Here is a 16,508-nt window from a genome sequence, read left to right as displayed (position 1 = left end):
GAACAAATATTTGCATGATTGAATCACTATGAATTTTTTTTTACAGCTCAAGAACACATATATGCATGATTGAATCACTATAAAGTTTTTTAAGAGCAGTAAAACACATATATGCATGATTAAATCACTGTGAAATTTTATTGACTGCCTTAGAATACATATATGCAATATTGAATCGCTTTGAAATATTTGGCATAACCTTAGATCACATATACGCCTGATTCAATCACTATGAAAACTTTTTTACAGCCTTAAAACATATATATGCCTGATAGAAATACTACAAATTTTTTTGAGAGCAGTAGAACTCATCTATGCATGATTGAATCACTATGAATTTTTTTGATAACCTTAGAACACATATAAGCATACTTGAATCACTATAATTTTTTTTTATAGCCTTAAAACACATATATGCATGATTGAATCACTATGAAATCTTATTGACTGCCATAGAACATATATGCATGATTGAATCACTATGAAATATTTTTCACAACCTTTGTACACATATATGCATGATTCAATCACAATGGGAACTTTTTTACAGCCTTAGAACATATATGTGCCAGATTCAATCACTATGAATTTTTTTTGATAGCCTTAGAACACATATATGCATGATTGAATCACTACAAATTTTTTTTGAGAGCACTAGAACACATATATGCATGATTGAATCACTATAATTTTTTTTTGACAGCCTTAGAACACATATAAGCATGATTCAATCATTATAATTTTTTTTGACAGCCTTAAAACACATATATGCATGATTGAATCACTATGGAATTATTTTGCAACTTAAGAACACATATATGCAGCATTGAATTACTATAAATTTTTTTTGATAGTGTTAGAACACATATCTGCATGATTGAATCACTATGAAATTTTTTCGACAGCCTTAGAACACATATATGCATGATTGAATTTTTTATGACAGCCTAGAACGAGTATATGATTGATTGAATCACTATGAAATGTTTTTTGACAACCATAGAATACATATATGCATGATTGAATCACTATGAGATTTTTTTGATAGCCTTAGAACACATATATGCATGATTGAATCTCTATACAATTTTTTTTACTTCATTAGAACACATATATGCATGATTTTTTCACTATAATATTTTTTTGACAACCTTAGAACACATATATGCATGATTGAATCCCTTTGAAATAGTTTTGATAGCCGTAGAACACGTATATGCAGGATTGAGTCACTATAAATTTTTTTTGATAGCCTTAGAATGCATATATGCATGATTGAATCACTATGGAATTTTTTTGACAGCCTTAGAACACTTATATATTTATGATTGAATCACTATAAATTTTTTTGGCAGTCTCAGAGCACATATATGAATGACTGAATCACTATGAAATTTTTTTGACAACCATATAACACATATATGCATGATTGAGTTACAATAAGATTTTTTTGACAGCCTTAGAACACATATACTCATGATTGAATCAATACAATTTTTTTTTTACAACCTTAGAACACATATATGCATGATTGAGTCCCCACAAATTTTTTTTAGAGGATTAGAACACATATACGCAAGATTGAATCACTAAAAATTGATCTTTACAACCAGAGAACACATATCTACATGATTGAATCACTATGATTTTTTTTAGACATCGTTAGAACATATATATGCATGGTTGGATCACTATGAATTTTTTTTGCAGCCATAGAACACATATATGCATGATTGAATCACTATGAAATTTTTTGGCCAGCCTTACAACACATATATGCATGATTGAATCACTATATTTTATTGATAGCCTTAGAATGCATATATGTAAGATAGAATCACTATAATTTTTTTTTTATAACCTTCGAACACTAATATGCATGGTTCAATCCCTATGATTTTTTTTGATATCTCTATCACACATATATGCATTATTGAAACACTATAATTTTTTTTTACAACCTTAGCACACATACATGCTTTATTGAATTACTCTGAATTTTTTTTGGCAGCCTTTGAACACTTATATGCATGAATTAATCGCTATGAATTTTTTTTGATAGCCTTATAACACATATATGCATGATTAAATCACTATGAATTTTTTTTGACTGCCTTAGAACGCATATATGAATGACTGAATTACTGTGAATTTTTTTTTACAGCGTTCAGACACATATTTGCTAGATTGAATCACTACAAATTTTTTTTACAGCATTAGAACACATATATGTATGACTGAATCACTTTGAATTTTGTTTGACATCCTTAGAACACAAATATGCATGATTGAATCACCATAATTTTTTTTGATAACCTTAGAACACATATATGCATGATTGAATCTCTATGAAGTTTTTTTGACAGCCTTAGAACACATATACACATGATTGAATCTCTATGAAATTTTATGGACAGCATTAGAAATGATATATGCAAGATTGAATCACTATGAATTTGTTTTGACATCCTAAGAACACATAGATGCTTGATTGAATCGCTATGAAATATTTTTGACAGCCTTAGAACATATATATGCCTGATTGAATCACTACGAAATCTTTCTGAAACCCACAGAACACATATATGCATGATTGAATGACTACAAAATTTTTTTTGACAACCTTCGAACACAAATATGCATGATTGAATCACTATGTAATTTGTTTTCCAGCATTAGAACACACATATGCAAGATTAAATCACCATGAAATTTTTTTGACATCCTAAGAACACATATATGCAAGATTGAATCACTATGAAACTTTTTTGACCGCATTAGAACACATATATGTATGATTGAATCATTATGAAATTTTGTTGACAGGCTTAGAACATATATGCACATGATTGAATCACAATGAAATTTTTTGACAGCCTTAGAAAATATTTATGCATGATTGAATCTCTATGAAATTTTTCTGATAGCACTAGATCACATATATGCACGATTGAATCACTATAAATTTTTTTTGATAGCATTACAACCCATATATACATGATTGAATCCCTATTAATTTATTTTGAAAGCCTTAGAACACATATATGCAAGATTTAATCGCCATGAATTTTTTTTGACATCTTAAGAACACATATATGCATGATTGAATCACTATGATTTTTTTTTACAGCCTTAGAATGCATATATGTAAGATAGAATCACTATAAATTTTTTTTTATAACCTTCGAACACTAATATTTATGATTCAATCACTTTGATTTTTTTTGATATCTCTATCACACATATATGCATGATTGAATCACAATTTTTTTTTTTGACAGCCTTAGCACTTAAATATCTTGATTGAATCACTATAATTTTTTTTGATAGCCTTATAACACATGTGTGCATGATTGGATCACTATTATTTTTTTTTGAAAACCTTAGAACACAAATATGCATGATGAAATCACTATGAATTTGTTTTATAGCATTATAACACATATATGCAAGATTGAATCCCTATGAAATTTTTTTGACAGCCTTAGAACACTTATATGCATGATTGAATAACTATGAATTTTTTTCGACAACATTATGACACATATATGCTTGATTGAATCACTATGAAATGTTTTCGACAGCCTTAGAACACATATATGCATGAATCAATCACTATGATTTTTTTTTGACAACCGTAGAACACATATATGCATTATTGAGTCACTATAAAATTTTTTTGACAACCTAAGCACACTTACATGCTTGATTGAATCACTAGGAATTTTTTTTGGCAGCCTTAGAGCACTTATATGCATGAATTAATCACTATAAAATTTCTTTGATGAATTAGAACACATATATGCATGATTAAATCACTGTGAAAATTTTTTGACTGCCTTAGAACACATATATGAAAGACTGAATTACTGTGAAATTTTTTTGACAGCCTACAGACACATATTTGCTAGATTGAATAACTACAAATTTTTTTACAACATTAGAACACATATATGTATGATTGAATCACTATAAATTTTGCGTGACAGCCTTAGAACACAAATATGCATAATTGAATCACCATAAATTTTTTTGGATATCCTTAGAACATAAATATTTATGATCGAATCACTATGAATTTTTTTTGACAGCCTTAGAAAACATATACGCACGATGGAATCTCTATGAAATTTTGTTGGCAACATTAGAACGGATATGCGCAAGATTGAATCACTATGATTTCTTTTGACATCCTAAGAAAACATTGATGCATGATTGAATCACTATGAATTTTTTTTGATAGCCTTAGAACACATATATGCATGATCGAATCACTACGAAATCTTTCTGACAGCCATAGAAGACATATATGCATGATTGAACCACTACAATTTTTTTTTGACAACTTTAGAACACAAATATGCATGATTGAATCACTATGTAATTTTTTTACAGCATTAGAACACATATATCCAAGATTGAATCACTATGATTTTTTTTTGACATCCAAAGAACACATATATGCAAGATTGAATCACTATGAAACTGTTTTGACCGCATTAGAACACATATGTATGATTGAATCATTATGAAATTTTGTTGACAGCCTTAGAACATATATGCACATGATTGAATCACAATGAAATTTTTTGACAGCTTTAGAAAATATTTATGCATGATTGAATCTCTATGAAATTTTTCTGACAGCAGATCACATATATGCATGATTGAATCACTATGAATTTTTTTTGATAGCATTAGAACCCATATATACGTGATTGAATCCCTATTAATTTTTTTTGAAAGCCTTAGAACACATATATGCAAGATCGAATCACCATGAATTTTTTTTGACTGTATTAGAACACATATATGCATGATTGAATCACTATGAATTTTTTTTACAGACTTAGAATGCATATATGTAAGACAGAATAACTATAAAAAATTTTTTACATCCTTCGAACACATATATGCATGATTGAATCACTATGAATTTTTTTGATATCCCTATCACATATATATGCATGATTGAATCACTACAAAAAAAATTTGACAGCCTTAGCACATATATATCTTGATTGAATCACTATAAATTTTTTTTGATAGCCTTATAACTCATGTATGCATGATTGGATCACTACGATTTTTTTTGACTGCTTTAGAACACATATATGAATGATTGATACACTAAGAATTTTTTTTGACAACCTTAGAAAACATATATGCATGATTGAATCACTATTAATTTTTTTTGAAAACCTTAGAACACAAATATGCATGATTGAATCACTATGAATTTTTTTTATAGCATTATAACACATATATGCAAGATTGAATCCCTATTAAATTTTTTTGACAGACTTTGAACACTTATATGCATGATTAAATAACTATGAATTTTTTTTGAGAACATTATGACACATATATGCTTGATTGAATCACTATGAAATGTTTTTCACAGCCTTAGAACACATATATGCATGAATCAATCACTATGAATTTTTTTTGACAACCGTAGAACACATGTATGCATTATTGAATCACTATAAATTTTTTTGACAACCTTAGCACACACATATGCTTGATTGAATCACTAGGAATTTTTTTCGTCAACCTTAGAACACATATATGCATGATTAAATCATTGTGAAATTTTTTTAATAGACTTAGAACACAAATATGCATGAATCAATCCTTTTGAACTTTTTTTGACAACCGTAGAAAACATATATGCATTATTGAATCACTATAAATTTTTTTTGGCAACCTTAACACATATATATGCTTTATTGAATCACTATGATTTTTTTTTACAGCCTTAGAACACATATATGCATGATTAAATCACTATAAACCTTTTTTTAATGCCTTAGAACACATATATGAATGATTGAATTACTATGAATTTTTTTGACAGCCTTAGGACACATATATGCTTGATTAAATCACTATAAAGTTTTTTTACTGCATTAGAACACATACATGTATGATTGAATTACTATGAATTTTGTTTGACAGCCTTAGAACACTAATATGCATGATCAAATCACCATAAAATTTTGTTGATAACCTTATAACACAAATATGCATGATTAAATCACTATGAATTTTTTTTTCAGACTTAGAACATATGTACGCATGAATGAATCTGTATGAAATTTTTTTGACAGTGTTAGAACACATATATGCATGTTTGAAGAACACTTATATTCATGATTGAATCACTATAAAATCTTTCTGACAGACTTAGAACACATATATGCATGATTGAATCTCTATGATTTTTTTTTCACAGCACTAGAGCACATATATGCAAGATTGAATCACTATGATTTTTTTTTGACATCGTAAGAACACATATATGCATGATTGAATCACTATGAAATTTTTTTGATAGCCTTAGATCACATATATGCATGAATGAATCTCTATGAAATTTTCTTGACAGCCTTAGAACACATATATGTATTATTGAAGAACACTTATATTCATGATTGAATCACTATGAAATCTTTCTCACAGACTTAGAACACATATATGCATGATTGAATCTCTATGATTTTTTTTGACATACTAAGAACACATATATGCATGATTGAATCACTATGAATTTTTTTTGATAGCCTTATATCACATATATGCATGAATGAATCTCTATGAAATTTTCTTGACAGCCTTAGAACACATATATGCATTATTGAATCAATATAATTTTTTTTGCCGACCTTAGCAGACATATATACTTGATTAAATCACTATGAAATTTTTTTGAAAGCCTTAGAACATATATATGCATGATTGAATCACTGTGAATTTTTTTTCACTGCCTTAGAACACATATATGAATGATTGAATCACTATGAATTTTTTTTTACAGTATTAGAACACATATATGCATGATTGAATCACTAAATTATTTTTTTGACAGCATTAGAACACATATATGTATGATTGAATCGCTATAAATTTTTTTTAACAGCCTTAGAACACATATATGCATGATTGAATCACTATGAATTTTTTTGGATATCCCTATCACACATATATGCATGATTGAATCACTACAAATTTTGTTTCACAACCTTGACACACAAATATGCTTGATTGAATCACTATGAAATTTTTTTGATAGCCTTATAACACATATATGCATTATTGAATAACTATGAAATTTTTTTGACTGCCCTAGAACACATATATGAATGATTGAATCACTATGAATTTTTTTAGAACACATATATGCATGATTGAATCACTATAAATTTTTTTTGACAAACTTAGAACACAAATATGCATGATTGAATCACTAAGAATTTTTTTTACTGCATTAGAATACATTAATGCAACATTGAATCACTATGAAATTTTTTTGGCATCCTAAGAACAAATATATGCATGATTGAATCACTATGATTTTTTTTCTGCATTAGAACACATATATGTCTGATTGAATCACTATGAAATTTTGTTGACAGCCTTAGAACATATATGTACATGATTGAATCATAATGAATTTTTTTTGACAGCCTTAGAAAACATATATGCATGATTGAATCAAACTGAATTTTTTTTATAGCACTAGAACACATATATATATAAGATTGAATCACTTTGAATTTTTTTTGACTTCCTAAGAGCACATATATGCAAGATTGAATCACTATGAAATTTTTTTGATAGCATTAGAACACATATATACATGATTGAATCACTATTAATTTTTTTTTATATTCTTAGAACACATATATAAATGATTGAATCACTATTAATTTTTTTTTATATTCTTAGAACACATATATGCAAGATTGAATCACTATGAGATTTTTTTGACATCTTAAGAACTCATATATGGATGATTGAATCACAATAAATTTTTTTTTTAGAACCTTAGAATGCATATATGTAGGATAGAATCACTATAAAATTTTTTTGATAGCCTTAGAACACATATATGCATAATTGAATCACAATGAATTTTTTTTGACAACCTTAGAACACATATATGCATGATTAAATCACTATGAATTTTTTTTATAGCATTAGAACACATATATACATGATTGAATCACTATTAATGTTTTTGACAACCTTTGAACATATATATGCATGATTGAATCTTTATGAATTTTTTTTGACATCCTAAGAACACATATATGCATGATTGATTCACTATGATTTTTTTTTTACATACTTAGAATGCTTATATGCATGATAGGATCACTACAATTTTTTTTGATAGCCTTAGAACACATATATGCACAATTGAATCACAATGATTTTTTTTTGACAACCATAGAACACATATATGCAAGATTGAATCACTATGAATTTTTTTGATACCCCAATCACACATATATGCATGATTGAATCACTACACTTTTTTTGACAGCCTTTGCACACATATATTCTTGATTGAATCACAATGAATTTTTTTTAATAGCCTTATAACACATATATGCATGATTGAATCAGTACGATTTTTTTTTAACTGCCTTAGAATACATATATGAATAATTGAATCACTATGATTTTTTTTTGATAGCCTTAGAACACATATATGCATGATTGAATCACTACAAAATTTATTGGACAACCTTAGAAAACAAATATGCATGATTGAATCACTAAGATTTTTTTTTACTGCATTAGAACACATATATGCAACATTGAATCACTATTAATTTTTTTTTACAGCCGTAGAACACAAATATTCATGATTGAATCACTATGATTTTTTTTTGACAACAGTAGGAGGCATATATCTTTGATTGAATCACTATGATTTTTTTTTGAAAGCCTTAGAACACATATATGCATGATTAAATCACTGTGAAATTTTTTTAATAGCCTTAGAACACATATATGCATGAATCAATCACTATGATTTTTTTTTGACAACCGTAGATCACATATATGCATTATTGAATCACTATCAATTTTTTTTGACAACCTTAGCACACATACATGCTTGATTGAACCACTATAAAATTTTGTTGACAGCCTTAGAACACATATATGCAAGAATTAATCGCTGTGAAATTTTTTTGATAACCTTAGAACACATATATGCTTGATTAAATCACTATGAATTTTTTTTTACTGCATTAGAACACATATATGAATGACTGAATTACTATGAATTTTTTTTGACAGCCTTTGGACACATATATGCAAGATTGAATCACTATAATTTTTTTTTGATAACATTAGAAAACATATATGTATGATTGAATCACTATGAACTTTTTTTGAGAGCCTTAGAACACAAACATGCATGACTGAATCACCATAAATTTTTTTTGATAACCCTTCTACACAAATATGCATGATTGAATCACTATGAATTTTGTTTGACAGCCTTAGAACACTTATACGCATGATTGAATCTCTATCAAATTTTTTTGACAGCGTTAGAACCGATATATGCAAGATTGAATCACTATGACTTTTTTTTGACATCCTAAGAACACATAAATGCATGAATGAATCACTATGAAATTTTTTTGACAGCCTTAGAACACATATATGCGTGATTGAATCACTACGAAATCTTTCTGACAGCCTTAGAACACATATATGCATGATTGAATCACTATAATTTTTTTTGACAACCTTAGAACACAAATATGCATGATTGAATCACTATGATTTTTTTTTACAGTATTAGAACACATATATGCAAGATTGAATCACTATGAAAGTTTTTTGACATCCTAAGAACACATATATGCATGATTGAATCACTATGAAATTTTTTCGACCGCATTATACCACATATATGTATGATTGAATCACTATGAAATTTTTTTGACAACCTTAGAACATATAAGAACATGATTGAATCACAATGAAATTTTTTCACTGCCTTGGAAAACATATATGCATGATTGAATCTCTATGAAAATTTTCTGATAGCACTACATCACATATATGCAAGATTGAATCACTATGATTTTTTTTTGACATCCGAAGGGCTAATATATGCATGATTTAGTCACTATGAATCACTATTAATCTTTTTTGATAGCCTTAGAACACATATATGCAAGATTAAATCACTATGAAATTTATTTGACATCCTAAGAACACATATATCCATGATGGAATCAAAATTGTTTTGACAATATTAAACACATATATGTATGATTGAATTGCTATAATTTTTTTTAACAGCCTTAGAATACATATATGCATGATTGAATCACTATGATTTTTTTTTATATCCCTATCACACATATATGCATGATTAAATCACTACAATTTTTTTTTGACAGCCTTAACACACATATATGCTTGATTGAATCACTATGATTTTTTTTGATAGCATTATAACACATATATGCAAGATTGAATCACTATGAAATTTTTTTGACTGCCTTAGAACACATATATGAATGATTGAATCACTATAATTTTTTTTTTACAGCCTTAGAACACATATATGCATGATTGAATCACTGTAAATTTCTTTTGACAACCTTAGAACACAAATATGCATGATTGAATCACTATGAATTTTTTTTTACAGCATTAGAACACATATATGCAAAATTGAATCCCTATGAAATTTTTTTGGCAGCCTAAGAACACTTATATGCATGATTGAATCAATATGATTTTTTTTTACCGCACTAGAACACATATATGTCTGATTGAATCACTATGAAATTTTGTTGAGGGCCTTAGAACATATATGCACTTGATTGATTAAGAATGAATTTTTTTTGATAGCCTTAGAAAACATATATGCATGATTGAATCTTTATGAAATTTTTCTGATAGCTCTAGAACACATATATGCAAGATTGAATCACTATGATTTTTTTTTGACATCCTAAGAGCACATATATGCATGATTGAATCACTATGAATTTTTTTTTATAGTATTAGAACACATATATACGTGATTTAGTCACTATTAATCTTTTTTGAAAGCCTTAGAACACATATATGCATGATTAAATCAATATGAATTTTTTTTTACTGCCTTAGAACGCATATATGAATGACTGAATTACTATGAATTTTTTTTGACAGCCTTAGGAAACATATATGCAAGATTGAATCACTATAATTTTTTTTTTACAGCATTAGAACACATATATGTATGACTGAATCACTTTGAATTTTGTTTGACATCCTTAGAACACAAATATGCATGATTGAATCACCATAATTTTTTTTGATAACCTTAGAACACATATATGCATGATTGAATCTCTATGAAGTTTTTTTGACAGCCTTAGAACACATATACACATGATTGAATCTCTATGAAATTTTATGGACAGCATTAGAAATGATATATGCAAGATTGAATCACTATGAATTTGTTTTGACATCCTAAGAACACATAGATGCTTGATTGAATCGCTATGAAATATTTTTGACAGCCTTAGAACATATATATGCCTGATTGAATCACTACGAAATCTTTCTGAAACCCACAGAACACATATATGCATGATTGAATGACTACAAATTTTTTTTTGACAACCTTCGAACACAAATATGCATGATTGAATCACTATGTAATTTGTTTTCCAGCATTAGAACACACATATGCAAGATTAAATCACCATGAAATTTTTTTGACATCCTAAGAACACATATATGCAAGATTGAATCACTATGAAACTTTTTTGACCGCATTAGAACACATATATGTATGATTGAATCATTATGAAATTTTGTTGACAGGCTTAGAACATATATGCACATGATTGAATCACAATGAAATTTTTTGACAGCCTTAGAAAATATTTATGCATGATCGAATCTCTATGAAATTTTTCTGATAGCACTAGATCACATATATGCACGATTGAATCACTATAAATTTTTTTTTATAGCATTAGAACCCATATATACGTGAATGAATCCCTATTAATTTTTTTATAAAGCCTTAAAACACATATATGCAAGATTGAATCACCATGAATTTTTTTTGACATCCTAAGAACACATATATGCATGATTGAATCACTATGAATTTTTTTTACAGCCTTAGAATGCATATATGTAAGATAGAATCACTATAAATTTTTTTTTACAACCTTCAAACACATATATGCATGATTGAATCACTAAGAATTTTTTTGATATCTCTATCACACATATATGCATGATTGAATTACTACAAAAAAAATTTGACAGCCTTAGCACTTAAATATCTTGATTGAATCACTATAAATTTTTTTTATAGCCTTATAACACATGTATACATGATTGGATCACTACGAATTTTTTTTTGACTGCCTTAGAACACATATATGAATGATTGAATCACTATGATTTTTTTTGACAGCCTTAGAGCACATATATCCATGATTGAATCACTATTATTTTTTTTTGAAAACCTTAGAACACAAATATGCATGATTGAATCACTATGAATTTGTTTTATAGCATTATAACACATATATGCAAGATTGAATCCCTATGAATTTTTTTTGACAGCCTTAGCACACTTATATGCATGATTGAATAACTATGATTTTTTTTTGACAACATTGTGACACATATATGCTTGATTGAATCACTATGAAATGTTTTCGACAGCCTTAGAACACATATATGCATGAATCAATCACTATGAACTTTTTTTGACAACCGTAGAACACATATATGCATTATTGAATCACTATAATTTTTTTTTGACAACCTAAGCACACTTACATGCTTGATTTAATCACTAGGAATTTTTTTTGGCAGCCTTATAACACATATATGAATGAATTAATTACTATCAAATTTTTTTGATGAATTAGAACACATATATGCATGATTAAATCACTGTGAAATTTTTTTGACTGCCTTAGAACACATATATGAATGACTGAATTACTGTGAATTTTTTTTGACAGCCTTCAGACACATATTTGCTAGATTGAATCACTACAAATTTTTTTTTACAGCATTAGAACACATATATGTATGATTGAATCACTATAAATTTTGCGGGACAGCCTTAGAACACAAATATGCATAATTGAATCACCATAAATTTTTTTGGATATCCTTAGAACATAAATATTTATGATCGAATCACTATGAATTTTTTTTTGACAGCCTTAGAAAACATATACGCATGATGGAATCTCTATGAAATTTTGTTGACAACATTAGAACGGATATGTGCAAGATTGTATCACTATGATTTTTTTTGACACTCTATGAAAACATTGATGCTTTATAGAATCATTATGAATTTTTTTTGACAGCCTTAGAACACATATATGCATGATCGAATCACTATAAAATCTTTCTGACAGCAATAGAAGACATATATGCATGATTGAACCACTACAATTTTTTTTTGACAATCTTAGAACACAAATATGCATGATTGAATCACTATGTCATTTTTTTTACAGCATTAGAACACATATATCCAAGATTGAATCACTATGATTTTTTTTTGACATCCTAAGAACACATATATGCAAGATTGAATCACTAAGAAACTCTTTTGACCGCATTAGAACACATATATGTATGATTGAATCATTCTGAAATTTTGTTGACAGCCTTAGAACATATATGCACATGATTGAATCACAATGAAATTTTTTGACAGCCTTAGAAAATATTTATACATGATTGAATCTCTATGAAATTTTTCTGATAGCAGATCACATATATGCACGATTGAATCACTATAAAAAAAATTTGATAGCATTAGAACCCATATATACGTGATTGAATCCCTATTAATTTTTTTCTAAAGCCTTAGAACACATATATGCAAGATTGAATCGCCATGAAATTTTTTTGACATCCTAAGAACACATATATGCATGATTGAATCACTATGAATTTTTTTTTTTAGCCTTAGAATGCATATATGTAAGATAGAATCACTATAAATTTTTTTTTACAACCTTCAAAGACATATATGCATGATTGAATCACTATGATTTTTTTTTATATCTCTATCACACATATATGCATGATTGAATCACTACAAAACAAATTTGACAACCTTAGCACTTAAATATCTTGATTGAATCACTATAATTTTTTTTGATAGCCTTATAACACATGTATGCATGATTGGATCACTACTAATTTTTTTTTTACTGCCTTAGAACACATATATGAATGATTGAATCACTATGATTTTTTTTTGACAGCCTTAGAACACATATACCCATGATTGAATCACTATTAATTTTTTTTGAAAACCTTAGAACACAAATATGCATTATTGAATCACTATGATTTTTTATAGCATTATAACACATCTATGCAAGATTGAATCCCTATGAAATTTTTTTGACAGCCTTAGAACACTTATATGCATGATTGAATAACTATGATTTTTTTTTACACCATTATGACACATATATGCTTGATTGAATCACTATGAAATGTTTTTGACAGCTTTAGAACACATATATGCATGAGTCAATCACTATGAATTTTTTTTGACAACCGTAGAACACATATATGCAATATTGAATCACTATAAATTTTTTTGACAACCTTAGCACACACATATGCTTGATTGAATCACTATGAATTTTTTTTGTCAACCTTAGAACACATATATCCATGATTAAATCACTGTGAATTTTTTTTAATAGCCTTAGAACTCAAATATGCATGAATCAATCATTTTGAACTTTTTTTAACAACCGTAGAAAACATATATGCATTATTGAATCACTATAAATGTTTTTTTGACAACCTTAGAACATATATATACTTGATTGAATCACTATGAATTTTTTTTGACAGCCTTAGAACACATATATGCATGATTAAATCACTATAAACTTTTTTTTAATGCCTTAGAACACATATGTGAATGATTGAATTACTATGAAATTTTTTTGACAGCCTTAGGACACATATATGCTTGATTAAATCACTACAATTTTTTTTACTGCATTAGAACACATAGATGTATGATTGAATTACTATGAATTTTGTTTGACAGCCTTAGAACAAAAATATGCATGATCGAATCACCATAAAATTTTGTTGATAACCTTATAACACAAATATGCATGATTAAATCACTATGAATTTTTTTTGCCAGACTTAGAACATATGTACGCATGATTGAATCTCTATGAATTTTTTTTGACAGCGTTAGAACAGATATATACAAGATTGAATCACTATGATTTTTTTTTGATAGCCTTAGAACACATATATGCATGTTTGAAGAACAATTATATTCATGATTGAATCACTATGAAATCTTTCTGACAGACTTAGAACACATATATGCATGATTGAGTCTCTCTGAAATCTTTCTGACACTAGAGCACATATATGCAAGATTGAATCACTATGATTTTTTTTTGACATCCTAAGAACACATATATGCATGATTGAATCACTATGAATTTTTTTTGATAGCCTTAGACCACAAATATGCATGAATGAATCTCTATGAAATTTTCTTGACAGTCGTAGAACACATATATGCATTATTGAATCAATATAATTTTTTTTGTCGACCTTAGCAGAGATATATACTTGATTGAATCACTATGAATTTTTTTTGAAAGCCTTAGAACATATATTTGCATGATTGAATCACTGTGAATTTTTTTCACTGCCTTAGAACACATATATGAATGATTGAATCACTATGAAATTTTTTTGACAGTATTAGAACACATATATGCATGATTGAATCACTACAAATTTTTTTGGCAGCATTAGAACACATATTTGTATGATTGAATCACTATAATTTTTTTTTAACAGCCTTAGAACACATATATGGATGATTGAATCACTATGAAATTTTTTTGATATCCCTATCACACATATATGCATGATTGAATCACTACAAAATTTTTTTGACAACCTTAACACACATATATGCTTGATTGAATCACCATGATATTTTTTGATAGCCTTATAACACATATATGCATGATTGAATCACTATGAATTTTTTTTGACTGCCCTAGAACACATATATGAATGATTAAATCACTATGAATTTTTTTAGAACACATATATGCATGATTGAATCACTATAAATTTTTTTTGACAAACATAGAACACAAATATGCATGATTGAATCACTAAGAAATTTTTTTACTGCATTAGAATACATTAATGCAACATTGAATCACAATGAAATTTTTTTGGCATCCTAAGAACAAATATATGCATGATTGAATCACTATGAATTTTTTTTTACTGCATTAGAACACATATATGTCTGATTGAATCACTATGAAATTTTGTTGACAACCTTAGAACATATATGCACATGATTGAATCATAATGAATTTTTTTTGACAGCCTTAGAAAACATATATGCATGATTGAATCAAAATGAATTTTTTTTATAGCAATAGGACACATATATATATAAGATAAATCACTTTGAATTTTTTTTGACATCCTAAGAGCACATATATGCAAGATTGAATCACTATGAAATTTTTTTGATAGCATTAGAACACATATATACATGATTGAATCACTATTAATTTTTTTTATATCCTTAGAACACATATATGCAAGATTGAATCACTATGAGATTTTTTTGACATCCTAAGAACTCATATATGGAGCATTGAATCACTATG

The sequence above is a fragment of the Nuphar pumila genome, chromosome 17, assembly GCF_984573655.1.
Source record: "Nuphar pumila chromosome 17, dmNupPumi1.hap1.1, whole genome shotgun sequence".
Lineage (NCBI taxonomy): Eukaryota > Viridiplantae > Streptophyta > Magnoliopsida > Nymphaeales > Nymphaeaceae > Nuphar > Nuphar pumila.
The sequence above is the reverse complement of the archived record's forward strand: the minus strand, read 5'-3'. Positions refer to the sequence as shown.